Source organism: Emys orbicularis, chromosome 13 (assembly GCF_028017835.1).
Source record: "Emys orbicularis isolate rEmyOrb1 chromosome 13, rEmyOrb1.hap1, whole genome shotgun sequence".
In the NCBI taxonomy this organism is placed as follows: Eukaryota; Metazoa; Chordata; order Testudines; family Emydidae; genus Emys; species Emys orbicularis.
Window position 1 is genome coordinate 14,117,381 of NC_088695.1, and position 11,376 is coordinate 14,128,756.

Below are 11,376 nucleotides of genomic sequence, written 5' to 3' on the forward strand. Positions count from 1 at the left end.
ATCAGTTTCTATGTCTATATGAAATCACTACAGCTCCTCTCTCTTATAACATGTGCTGAGTTCCTAACTCCCTCCCAGAGCCCACATGTCCACACCCTCTCCTGTACCCCAATCCCCTTTCCCAGGTCAGAGCCGGCACCCTCACTCAAACTCCCCGTAGCCTGCAACCCTCCTGCACCCCAACTCCATTCCAGAGCCTGCACCTCCAAAAAGAGACGGATTAACCTTTGGTGGGCCCGGTGCTAAACATATTTGTGTGCCCCCATGGGGGAAATGGGGACATGGGGCAGGGGGGCAGAGTCCTCAGATTGAGAGGCTGGCTGGGGGCAATGGGAGATGGCTCATGGAACGGCAGGGACAGCCCCGCTCCACCCAGCACAGTACAAGGGCACTGTTTACAAACCGGGAGCTGCCAGGCGCACACTGGCCAGCCCGGCCCTGCGCTGCCATCGTGCTTCTTCCCCTTCGGGGCGGGCCCATGCTGCACCATGCTACCCCCTGCCCAGCACCCCTCTGACTCCCTACGCCCAGTGCCACACCACCCACAGACCCCCCACAAACCCCCATGCCCAGTGCCCTCCCAGACCACTCCCCCACGCACTCAGAACCCCCCCCCCACAGGTCCTCTCACTGCCCAGTGCCCCCCTAGCTGAATACCCCCCACAGCCCTCCCACAACTGCCCAGTGCCCTGCACCTCCCCGCCTAGAGCCCCCCCACAGATCCCCTCACTGCCCAGTGCCCACCACCACCACAACTGCACAGTGCCCCGCACCTCCCCACCCAGAGCCCCCCAGATCCCTCACTGCCCAGTGCCCCCACCGCCCCACCACCACAACTGCACAGTGCCCTGCACCTCCCCGCCTAGAGCCCCCCCCACAGATCCCCTCACTGCCCAGTGCCCCCCACCACCACAACTGCACAGTGCCCCGCACCTCCCCACCCAGAGCCCCCCAGATCCCCTCACTGCCCAGTGCCCCCACCGCCCCACCACCACAACTGCACAGTGCCCTGCACCTCCCCGCCCAGAGGCCCCCCCAGATCCCCTCACTGCCCAGTGCCCCCCACCGCCACAACTGCACAGTGTCCCACACCTCCCCGCCCAGAGCCCCCCCACAGATCCCCTCACTGCCCAGTGCCTCCCACCGTCCCACCTCCACAACTGCACAGTGCCCCACACAGACCCCCCACACTTCCCAGTGCCCCGACACACACAGATGTCCCCACCCCCCACTGCCCAGCACCCCCCCCAGACCAACTAGATACCTACTCTCCCACACCCTAACGCCCAGCCACAGTAGCCAGCCCTGATGGGAGGTGACTGTGTCTGCCAGGCTGAGCCGGCAGCGCAGCCAGAGCTGGTCCTGGGGCAGGATAACTCCGGCCCCTTGGGAGTGGTGCAATCAGCCAGGCTGGAGCAGGAGCAGAGCAGAGCCTACCAGGCTCCCTAAGGACCCACATGTCTGGCAGGACCCAGCTGAGCTGCCCCCCCCCCACACACACACACACACTGTCCCCTGTGACTGACTGAGACTGGCCCAGCCTCTGCACCAGTCCCAGGTGGCTCTTCCCCCGGGGAGGCAGGTGGGGCCCTATAGGTCCCAGGCAGTGGAGACAGCTCAGAGCTGGAGCAGTGCTGGGGAGCGGGACAGATCCCTGGGACATGACGCCCGAGATCCCACCCAGCCCACCCACACCCATTGGCCCCGTGGCCAGCAGCCCTGCCGAGCCCGCATGGTGGCCCCCAGCTGCTGGGTGATGAGCCCCCTACAGCAGTGGCGTAGCCAGGTTCTAACATCAGGGGAGCAAACACATAAAAAAAAGGCACCACCCGACATATCAAATTACTAATTACATACTTTTAAATTCCTTATTCATATTTATTTTGTATTTAAGCTAGAAAGGACCTTTTGAGTAGAACCTCCTGTCTGACCTGTATAGCACTGGCCATTAAATGGCATCTGGTTCCCCCAGTATTTGACCCTTTGACCTCACTCCTGTCCCTGTTCTTTTATTAGTTGCCCCCCGTAATTTTTTGGTCTCCAGGTCCTGTGGACTCCCCCTTAGGCTGGGGGGGATCCTTTAGCAGTGGGTGGGCTTCACCCGCCCACTTCCTGGATCCCAATAGGTCCCCCAGTATTGAGCCAAATAACTTGTGTGTGACTAAAGCATCTTCCCGAAGGGCCTCCAGTCTGGATTGGAAGACATCAAGTGATGGAGACTTCCTTTGGGAATTTGTTCCAGTGGTTGATCACCCTCACTGGTAAACATTGATGCCTAATTTCTCATTTGACTGTCTGGCTTCAGCTTCCAGCCATTAGTTCTTGTTCTTCCTTTCTCTGCTAGATTAAAGAGCCCTTTAGTACCAGATATTTTCTCCCCAGGAAGGTACTTTTACTGTAACCAAGTCACCTCTCATCTGCCCTCCTGTACAGCGCAGGCTGGAGAATCCAACACAGAAGTGTTGGGGGCCACTAGGCATAGCTACCAGGTAACTCGGGAGAGTGGAAGACCAAAGTGTCGATGAAGCTCTTTTGCTCTGGGCCTATCTGAACCCCCAGACCCCATCTTGTGAACTCTCACCTACTTCTGTGCTCACTGCTTACAGGCTCTGTAGCAGGCCAAAACAGAAATGTATTGGTCAGCTTTTCTAGCAGGCAGACTGCTGTAAACAGGCCTTGCAAGGCCACAAGATAAGCAGGCGTATGGGAACTTTCCTAATTGTAACTGCTAGAGAAGGGAGGGGTGGGAGGTGTAAGAGGGAGTAACAGACAAAGGCTTACACAGAAACAGTTTGGGGTATAAAAGGTAAAAGTTATTTGTATTTGTTGCACTGGATTTGAGACATGCTGGTCTCCTAGTGCCATTTCAGAGCTCTGAAATAAACTTGGCTTGCTTTCTCCCCTCGGTGTCTTTATTGGTGCCAAGCACACCGGGCGACGGACCATTTGAAGTCCGCCTCGAGCACTTGGGCGGTAAGAGTTTTGGCGTCCCTGGGTGGGCTCGAGGCTGAAATTTAGCCTTGCCCGGATCCCTCCTGGTGGCCGACGGATTACAACGACAACCGACGCCCAGCGCGCACCGGTGACTTCATCGGGGGCCTCGGCAGAGACGTGGTTTGCTCGACCCCGGAGGGCACAATGGTGCAACGCACACAGACAGTGGAGAAGCAGCTGCGGGCGACGGTGAGGAACCGGTCCCGTGGATAGGGCAACGGTGCAGAACCGGACCCTTGGATAAGGTAGGAACAGTCCAGTGGGGACTTTATCTGTCTTGACCTGGGGACGCCCAGAGGTCTACCTGTTGTGACTTGGGGACGCCCAGAGTCTCCCTCAGTATGGGGCAGGGACAGAGTACAGCCGGCAGGGTACAGTGTACACCTTTAGAATGCATTCTGGTGAACTGGAAGGTGTTTGGATCTCATCAGTTGATTAAAAGTAAATTGAAAAGGTTCTGTACAGTTGATTGGCCTCAGTACCAGCTGGAGTGCCAAGAAAGGTGGCCACCGGAAGGATCACTTAATTACAACACGATCCTTCAGTTGCTTTTGTTTTGTCAGAAAACAGGTAAATGGAATGAACATCTCTATGCGTATACGTTTATGGTGTTAAGAAATAGGACTGATATTTTGCTCAAGTGCCATTTGACTCCGACAGGCTCGGTAGTATGTGCTGCTAAACCCCAGAACCCTCCCACTGTTGTAATGCCAGAATTGGTGTCCCCTTCGGCTCCTCCACCCCTACAGGCTTTAGAGAGTACCCCTCCCCCCCCCCCGTGGGATTGTATCCCTTGGTTACTGAGAGTGTGGTAGCCCGTCCAGGAACACAAGAAATCTTTGAAGGTTGTCTAGCTAGCCATAAGCCTGACTGGGATGACTGCAATATACTTATGAGAACCCTGTTGTCTGAAGTGGAGTGGATTCAGGTTATAGCCAAGGCTAAGAAGGAAGACAGAGAAGGCATTTAAGGTTTAAAAGGGAAAGCTATTGGACACCAGAGGTTGTACAGAGTGGAATCCTCAGAAGTGAGTGTGCTCATCCTGGTTTGTTGCTTCAAGGCTCTGTATAGAAGTTATGTTACTGGAAAGGTGTATGATGGCAATGTGTATGTGTTAATGGTTGGAGGAAAGGTGTATAAGTGAAGAGTGGAAGGTTCCTTTGGAAGTTAGAAGAACCCGAGAAAGGGAGAAGAGGAAAAAGCACAGAATGAGTTAACTGAGAGGAAAATACAGCTAGCAGGCTCATCCAAGGACAGTGTACGCAGCTAAGACTTGGCTGACAACCAAGAGAAAGGGGGGCTTGAATGTGCCCAAGCAACTACAGGCTTTGGCCAGAGACTTGGAGGAGTGGGATAATTCAGACAAAGCCCTCTTGCTGCAATATGTAGATGACTTGTTAATTGCTGCTGTGAGTCTAATCCCTTGTCTCAGAGCTACTGTGAGTCTCCTAAACTTTATTGGATTGCGAGGATACAGGGTATCTCAAAACAAAGCCCAAATTGCTCTTACAGAGGTTCAATATCTGGGATTTCAGATCAGGCAGGGAGAGAGACAGCTCTCAAACGAAAGAAAGGAGGCTATCTGCCAAGTTCCCATCCCCAGCAATCGTAAACGGCTTAGAGCATTCCTGGGCATGGCAGGCTTTTGCAGAATATGGATTCCAGAGTTTGGACTGTGGGCTAAACTTCTGTATGAATGTGTTAAGGGAGCGGATCAAGACCCCTTTCACTGGTCCCCAGAAGCGGACAGGGCATTTAAGATCTTGAAAAGGAAGCTAATGGAAGCTCCAGCCCTCGGCTTGCCCGATCTATCTAAGCCGTTCCAACTGTATGTGCATGAACGAAAAGGGGTAGCTTTGGGAATGCTTACCCAGCTATTAGGTGCCTGGAAGCGTCCTATGGCATACTTTTCTAAGCAACTGGATCAAGTTTCAAAGGGATGGCCAGCCTGTTTGAGGGCGGTCGCAGCTACTGCTCTAGTGCTTGGGGAAGCGGAGAAGCTGGCACTGGGAGGAGCTGTGCAAGTGTATGTTCCTCATATGGTCCGAGCCTTGCTGGACACTAAGGGGGGTCTTTGGCTCACACAGGCTCGGGTTGCTCGGTACCAGGCGAAGCTGTTAGAGAATCCTGAAGTAACCCTACAGATCTGTCCCTCCCTTAATCCAGCTACACTGCTACCAGAGACAGAAAAGCAGGAACATGACTGTCTAGAAATCATAGCTGTTCAGTATTCTAGCCGCCCAGATCTAAAAGATCAGCCACTCCCAAATGCTGACTTGGAATGGTATACAGATGGAAGTAGTACTGTTGTGCATGGGCAAAGGAGGGCTGGTTATGCTATTGTGTCTCTTCATGATACCGTGGAAGCTGAGAGTTTACCGGCAGGAACGTCAGCCCAGCTTGCTGAACTAGTGGCCCTGACCCGTGCCCTCGAGCTGGCAAAAGACAAACGGGTTAATATCTTTACTGATTCAAAGTATGCTTTTGGGGTATTGCATGCCCACGCTGGTTTGTGGAAACAAAGGGGAATGCTAACAGCTCAAGGTTCTCCGGTCAAGCATGGGTCTCAAATTCTCCGGCTTTTAGAAGCAGTACAACTCCCCTCAGCAGTAGCAGTGGTGCATTGTAAAGCCCATCAAAGGGAAGATCAAGATGTAACCAGGGGCAATGCCAGAGCAGACAGGGAAGCTAAGCGAGCTGCTACCCTGAAATCACCAACAGAGGAGAATGGCCAAATGCATGCCCTTATCCCATCAGTGGGTGAACTTGCAGCCCCTCAGTACTCCCAAGAGGACAGAAACCTGGCTGACAGTCTCAGTCTCCAGGAAAAGGAGGGATGGTTTTATTCCACAGAGGGAAAAATCCTCCTGCCCAAGGGCCTGATTCGACCAGTGTTGCAGAAACTGCATCAAACCACACACGCAGGCAGAGAGGCTCTCACCCAGCTCATGAATAAATATTTTCTAACCTCTGGACTTAAACCCCTAGCATTACAGGTACAAGCTGAATGTTTAATCTGCCAAAAGAATAACCCACGACCAGGAGTAGCAGTGCCACCAGCCACCCTGGAACCTACCCCAGGCCCAGGATTGGTGTGGCAAATAGACTTTACTGAGTTTCCCAGGACTCAAGGGTACAGGTACCTTCTTGTCTTAGTGGATCGATTCAGCGGATGGCCTGAAGCCTTCCCATGTCGCAACAACACTGCCAAAACAGTGGCTCTTAAGTTTGTCAAGGAAATTATTCCTCGCTTCGGCCTCCCCCAATGGATGGAATCTGATAATGGAACACACTTCACATCTCAAGTGGTTCAAAAGATATCAAGTGCTCTGCATTCGTGCTCTCCCTAAGGGTAGGATAGGGCTTAGTCCCTTCGAGATTATGTTTGGAAGAGCATGGCCTATGAATGGTACCCCAGTTCTGGCAGGGGAATGGGAAGTGGGGTATGGTTTCTTGTCTCAGTACATGTGCCCTCTGTCTGCTGTTCTTTCTTTTCTTCACAGGTACACCAAAGATTCACAGCCTCTTCTGCTGGATACTCGGGTCCACTCCCTGCAGCCTGGTGACTCCGTTCTCGTGCGGACCTGGAAGGACGAGCCTCTCCAAGAGAAGTGGAAGGGACCCCACACCGTCCTGCTTGTCACCCATACAGCGGCAAAGGTCGAAGGACACAAGAACTGGATTCATCACTCTCGACTGAAAGCAGTGCCCATTCCTAAACAGTGGACTGTCCAGCCTGCGGAGAAGACTGCTAACGACGATTTGGGACTTAAGCTGCTATTCAAAAGACAGTAAGGATCGCTGGGAATGCGTTGTGATCTTTCTGAACAGTCACAGCATACTCCCCGCGAAAACCCTGAGCATTGGTTTTATTTTCTCACAGAAGGCCGACCTGGCCTATGTATTTGGTCTTGTTATTTTTTGACTTACTTGTTTAGTGTCAATAATTCTTTTTGTCTTTTGGGTATTTGGGTTTGTGGTACTAGTGCCTACAAATGGCTTCCTAATGGTTGGCATGGTAGCTGTTACAAAGGCTATCTTGCTCCTCCCCTCCGCATTCTACCCAAGGCTCCCTCAGGTCGTCCCAGGTACTATCGGTCCTTGAGAGCTACCTTAGAACCCATCAGTGAAGGAGACAGGTTTGGGATGATAGCCCTCCCTTCCTATGGGGTGGGACGACTAGCCCAACTCTACAGAACACTGTCTAAATTTCTCACCCAGTTTGCCAATGATACCCTGGCCATAGAGAAAAGCATAAGTTCTGAGCTGTACCAGCTTCGACTGCTGGCTTTGCAGAACCGACAGGCCCTAGATTATGTGTTAGCCTCACGAGGCGGGGTCTGTGCCCTTATTGGAGAAGAGTGTTGTACCTATGTCCCAGAGTTTTCACAGGACATTAACCAGCACATCTTGTCAGCTGAACGGGCCTTTAACCAGTGGAAGGCCCAGGAAGGGGAACCCACTATTTTGGATTCCCTTTGGGGTTGGATACCTGGTTTAGGGGAACTAGGGGATATAGGGGGAAGCATTGTTCGCATCTTGCTCACAGGTGTGGTGATATGTTTTATTCTTGTTCTTTTGCTCATTTGCTGTAAGGTGCTCATATGTAAGATTTGTACCTCCCCCTCCCCAGAGGTTCCTTTATACCCTCTTATTGATAATCCTGATTGTATGGAGCTTAATCACATTTTGTCTTTAGAGTATGAGAAAACTCTGACAAAGGTTTGTTGAGTGTTCTCAAAGGGGGGATTGTTGGGGGCCACTAGGCATAGCTACCAGGTAACTCAGGAGAGTGGAAGACCAAAGTGTCGATGAAGCTCTTTTGCTCTGGGCCTATCTGAACCCCCAGACCCCATCTTGTGAACTCTCACCTACTTCTGTGCTCACTGCTTACAGGCTCTGTAGCAGGCCAAAACAGAAATGTATTGGTCAGCTTTTCTAGCAGGCAGACTGCTGTAAACAGGCCTTGCAAGGCCACAAGATAAGCAGGCGTATGGGAACTTTCCTAATTGTAACTGCTAGAGAAGGGAGGGGTGGGAGGTGTAAGAGGGAGTAACAGACAAAGGCTTACACAGAAACAGTTTGGGGTATAAAAGGTAAAAGTTATTTGTATTTGTTGCACTGGATTTGAGACATGCTGGTCTCCTAGTGCCATTTCAGAGCTCTGAAATAAACTTGGCTTGCTTTCTCCCCTCGGTGTCTTTATTGGTGCCAAGCACACCGGGCGACGGACCATTTGAAGTCCGCCTCGAGCACTTGGGCGGTAACAGAAGGACAATGGCCTTTGGCTCACCGCCCCTGGAGGATGTAGTGCCAGCAAGCCATGGTCACATCACAGCTGAAAATACAGCAGGAATGCTCTCCCACCACCCTCAGGGCTCTGAGCAGAAATGTCCCAAGTCAGCTCTGCCTGTGGACGGATTTCCTGTCTCTGTGTGTGGGCCCTGGAGAGCCATACAATGAACCGGCAGGGTCTGAGCTTGGTGGCGACCAGGACACTCAAGATAGAAACTTTAAAACCAATTAAATGTCTTGATAATGGGCCAAATGCTCAGCTGATGTAAATTAGTGCAACTCCATTGCCTTCAATGGAGCTAAGGTGATTTACATCATCTGGGGATCTGGCCCCATTGACTCCTATGGAGCTAAGACCTATTCACAACAGCTGGGGATCTGGCCCCATTGGTTTCAGTGAAGCAATGGCTATTTAAACTAGCTGGGAATCTGGTCCATTGCCTTCAGTAAAATGACACCAATTGACACCATGTAGGAGGCTGACCCTTCACAGCTATTCACTCTCTCTGACATACCTGCAACCAAAGGGAATTCAACCTGCTAAAAACACCATGCAGCATTGCATCTGCAGCCAAAGGAGTCTTTTGATTTACTATTGTCTACTGTCAGAAAAAAAAGAAAAAAAATTGCAGAGAAAGGAAGGAAGAAAGGAAGGAAGAAAAGTTGGGCCATTCATCCCATTCATAGGAGCTGAAGATCAGATTGAGAAAATCTTAGCAATGGTGATTTCCTCCCAAGCTCTGTCCCCAGTGGGAATGAATCGCTCCATCACCATTAGAAGTTACACTTGTAATTAATCCTCAAGGACAAAGAGCTAGGAATGTGCAGACTGGTTAGGAACTTTTGACTCATCTTCAGATCAGTTACACAGGCAAAGAATATGAATTTGAACCTGTGTAATGGGCCAGATCCTCACGTGATGTAAATTGAAGTAACTCCATGGATGTCAATTGGTCAGATACACCATTGATGTAAATAGCGCTAGCTTGCTGAACTCAACGAAACTGTATCAATTTACACCAGCTCAGGACTTGGCCCTTAGTTTTTAGTCGTTGCTTCTGGGTACCAACTTCAAGCAGCCGGAGCAGCCTGAGCTGTGGGTTCCTCTCATGGCTGCATCCCAGGAGCTGCTGCTGCAAAGCAGGAGAAAAAGAATCTCTGCTCCCCCAGAGCTAATTGTGTGATTTGTTAATGAAGGAACAGGCTATTCCAGGCCAGCTGAGGTTCTGGTGCCACTGGGCTCTTAGCTATTGTAGGTCACATGTCTGTGCTACAAACACATATTTATTTCTACAAACCCCTGGGGACGCCCATTGGGCATCAGCTGTAGATAGCAGTGGATATGGATGACGAGAGAAGCAAAAGGCTCTTTTCAGAACCACCATGTTTTTTTCTGGACAGGAGCTGTATTCTATGCCTGTCTGGGTTCCCCTCACATCCACCCCCAGAACCTCTCCATAAGTGCAGCACAAAGCCGAACTCGTCCATCTGCCACATAGGAGGCTCAGTGAAGTGGCCTGTCCATCTTAATGAGCTATTCTGAGCTGAGTGAGAATCCCTCCAGGAGATGGTACAGCCTGAAACAAGTGCTCAGAGAGGTGTGAACTGTTTCACTCGTACCAGCCACGCCAGTGCCAGCAGGGTTTCATGGTGTTGTCGGTGCACGCTCCACATGTGCCTCTTCTCAGCTTCACACTCCAAGGGGTGGCGCTTCCCTAGACCCGGCACACATGGGGAAGGGTTTAGGGAGATGGGTTCAGCCCCCAAGAAGGGCAAGGACAAAGCCCCCAAGATCATATGAAGGGAGCAGGGAGGGTTGGACCCCCATAGATGGGTGAATGAACTTGTGAGTGGCGAGGTCCTGACACCCAATCACACCCCTGCCACAATGGGGCGGTGTGGTACCAAGCCCGCCACATCCCCCCTCCCATGTCCCAGAGTCAATTCCCCACCCGGAGTTCCTGACTCAGCTTCCTCAGAGATCCCTGCTGAACCCCTCTGCCCACCAGTCCCCTCCTCTGCTCAGCTCCACTCCTCTGACATGACCCCAGTCCCAGGAGAAAAAACCCCATCCCTGCTTCCTTCTGTCCCACCTCCAAACACCAGACATTCTCTCCTGCTTCTCTCCTTTGGCCAGCCCTGGCCACCACTTCATTCCCACCCCACTCTCCTCCTTCCTCTGTCTGGCCCTCTCTGGAGCTGAGAGGGGCAGAGGAGGGCTTTCAGTCTCTCATCCCATTTAGTTCATCACCTCTCAGCCAAGCCTTCCCAAGGAGGGGAGCAGGGAGCGCCCATCTGTGGAGTAGATCCCTGTCTGCTAGGAACTGCAGAGAGATCCAGCAACTCAGAACATGCAGAGAAGGGACACAACAATGACCGCTGGATAATACGGTGATGGGGGCATGAGAGAGAGAGAGAGAAAAAACCAAGCAATCCTGGCAATGGGTGCATAGGTAGATAGATGAACAATGATTGCTAACACTGGAGACTCGAATGCATTGCAAGCTGGGAAAAATTCCTCAAAGACCAGCACAGTACGTTTGCCATTTCAATTAAATATGTTAGAATATTAATATACAGGGCTAATTTAAGAACATAAATTTGAATTATGTTTGGAACTCTTTAAGACCTTTGCTATCAAGTCAACCAAACATTTAGAGCCTATCAGATTTTTTTTTATCAAAAAAAAAATTGGGCTTCCATAGAATTCCCAAAAATCTCTGATTGTTCATGTTTTAGCAAGTGAGAAACAAACATTTTCAGCTAAAAATTGCAGAAAACTGATTTTTTTCTGCCTAAATCAACCCCAAAAAACATGGGTTTTCAGTTCTCCTATGTATATATATGACGTATCAGTGTGTTGCCGTCATTAGGCCTATGTGAACCAAAGTTCTTCCATGTTTAAACTCTGTCCTTCCATGTTTAACTCTAATCGACCTCAAAAGCCAAGGACAGAAATTGGAATGTGTAAACAGCCAGTTATCAATTACGACCTTGTTCATACCAGGTACCAAGCGATAATGATGAGGTTTGCATGTTTCTAGCTGGAGAAGGGGTAATAAACTAACGGTAAACAGGACCAAATAA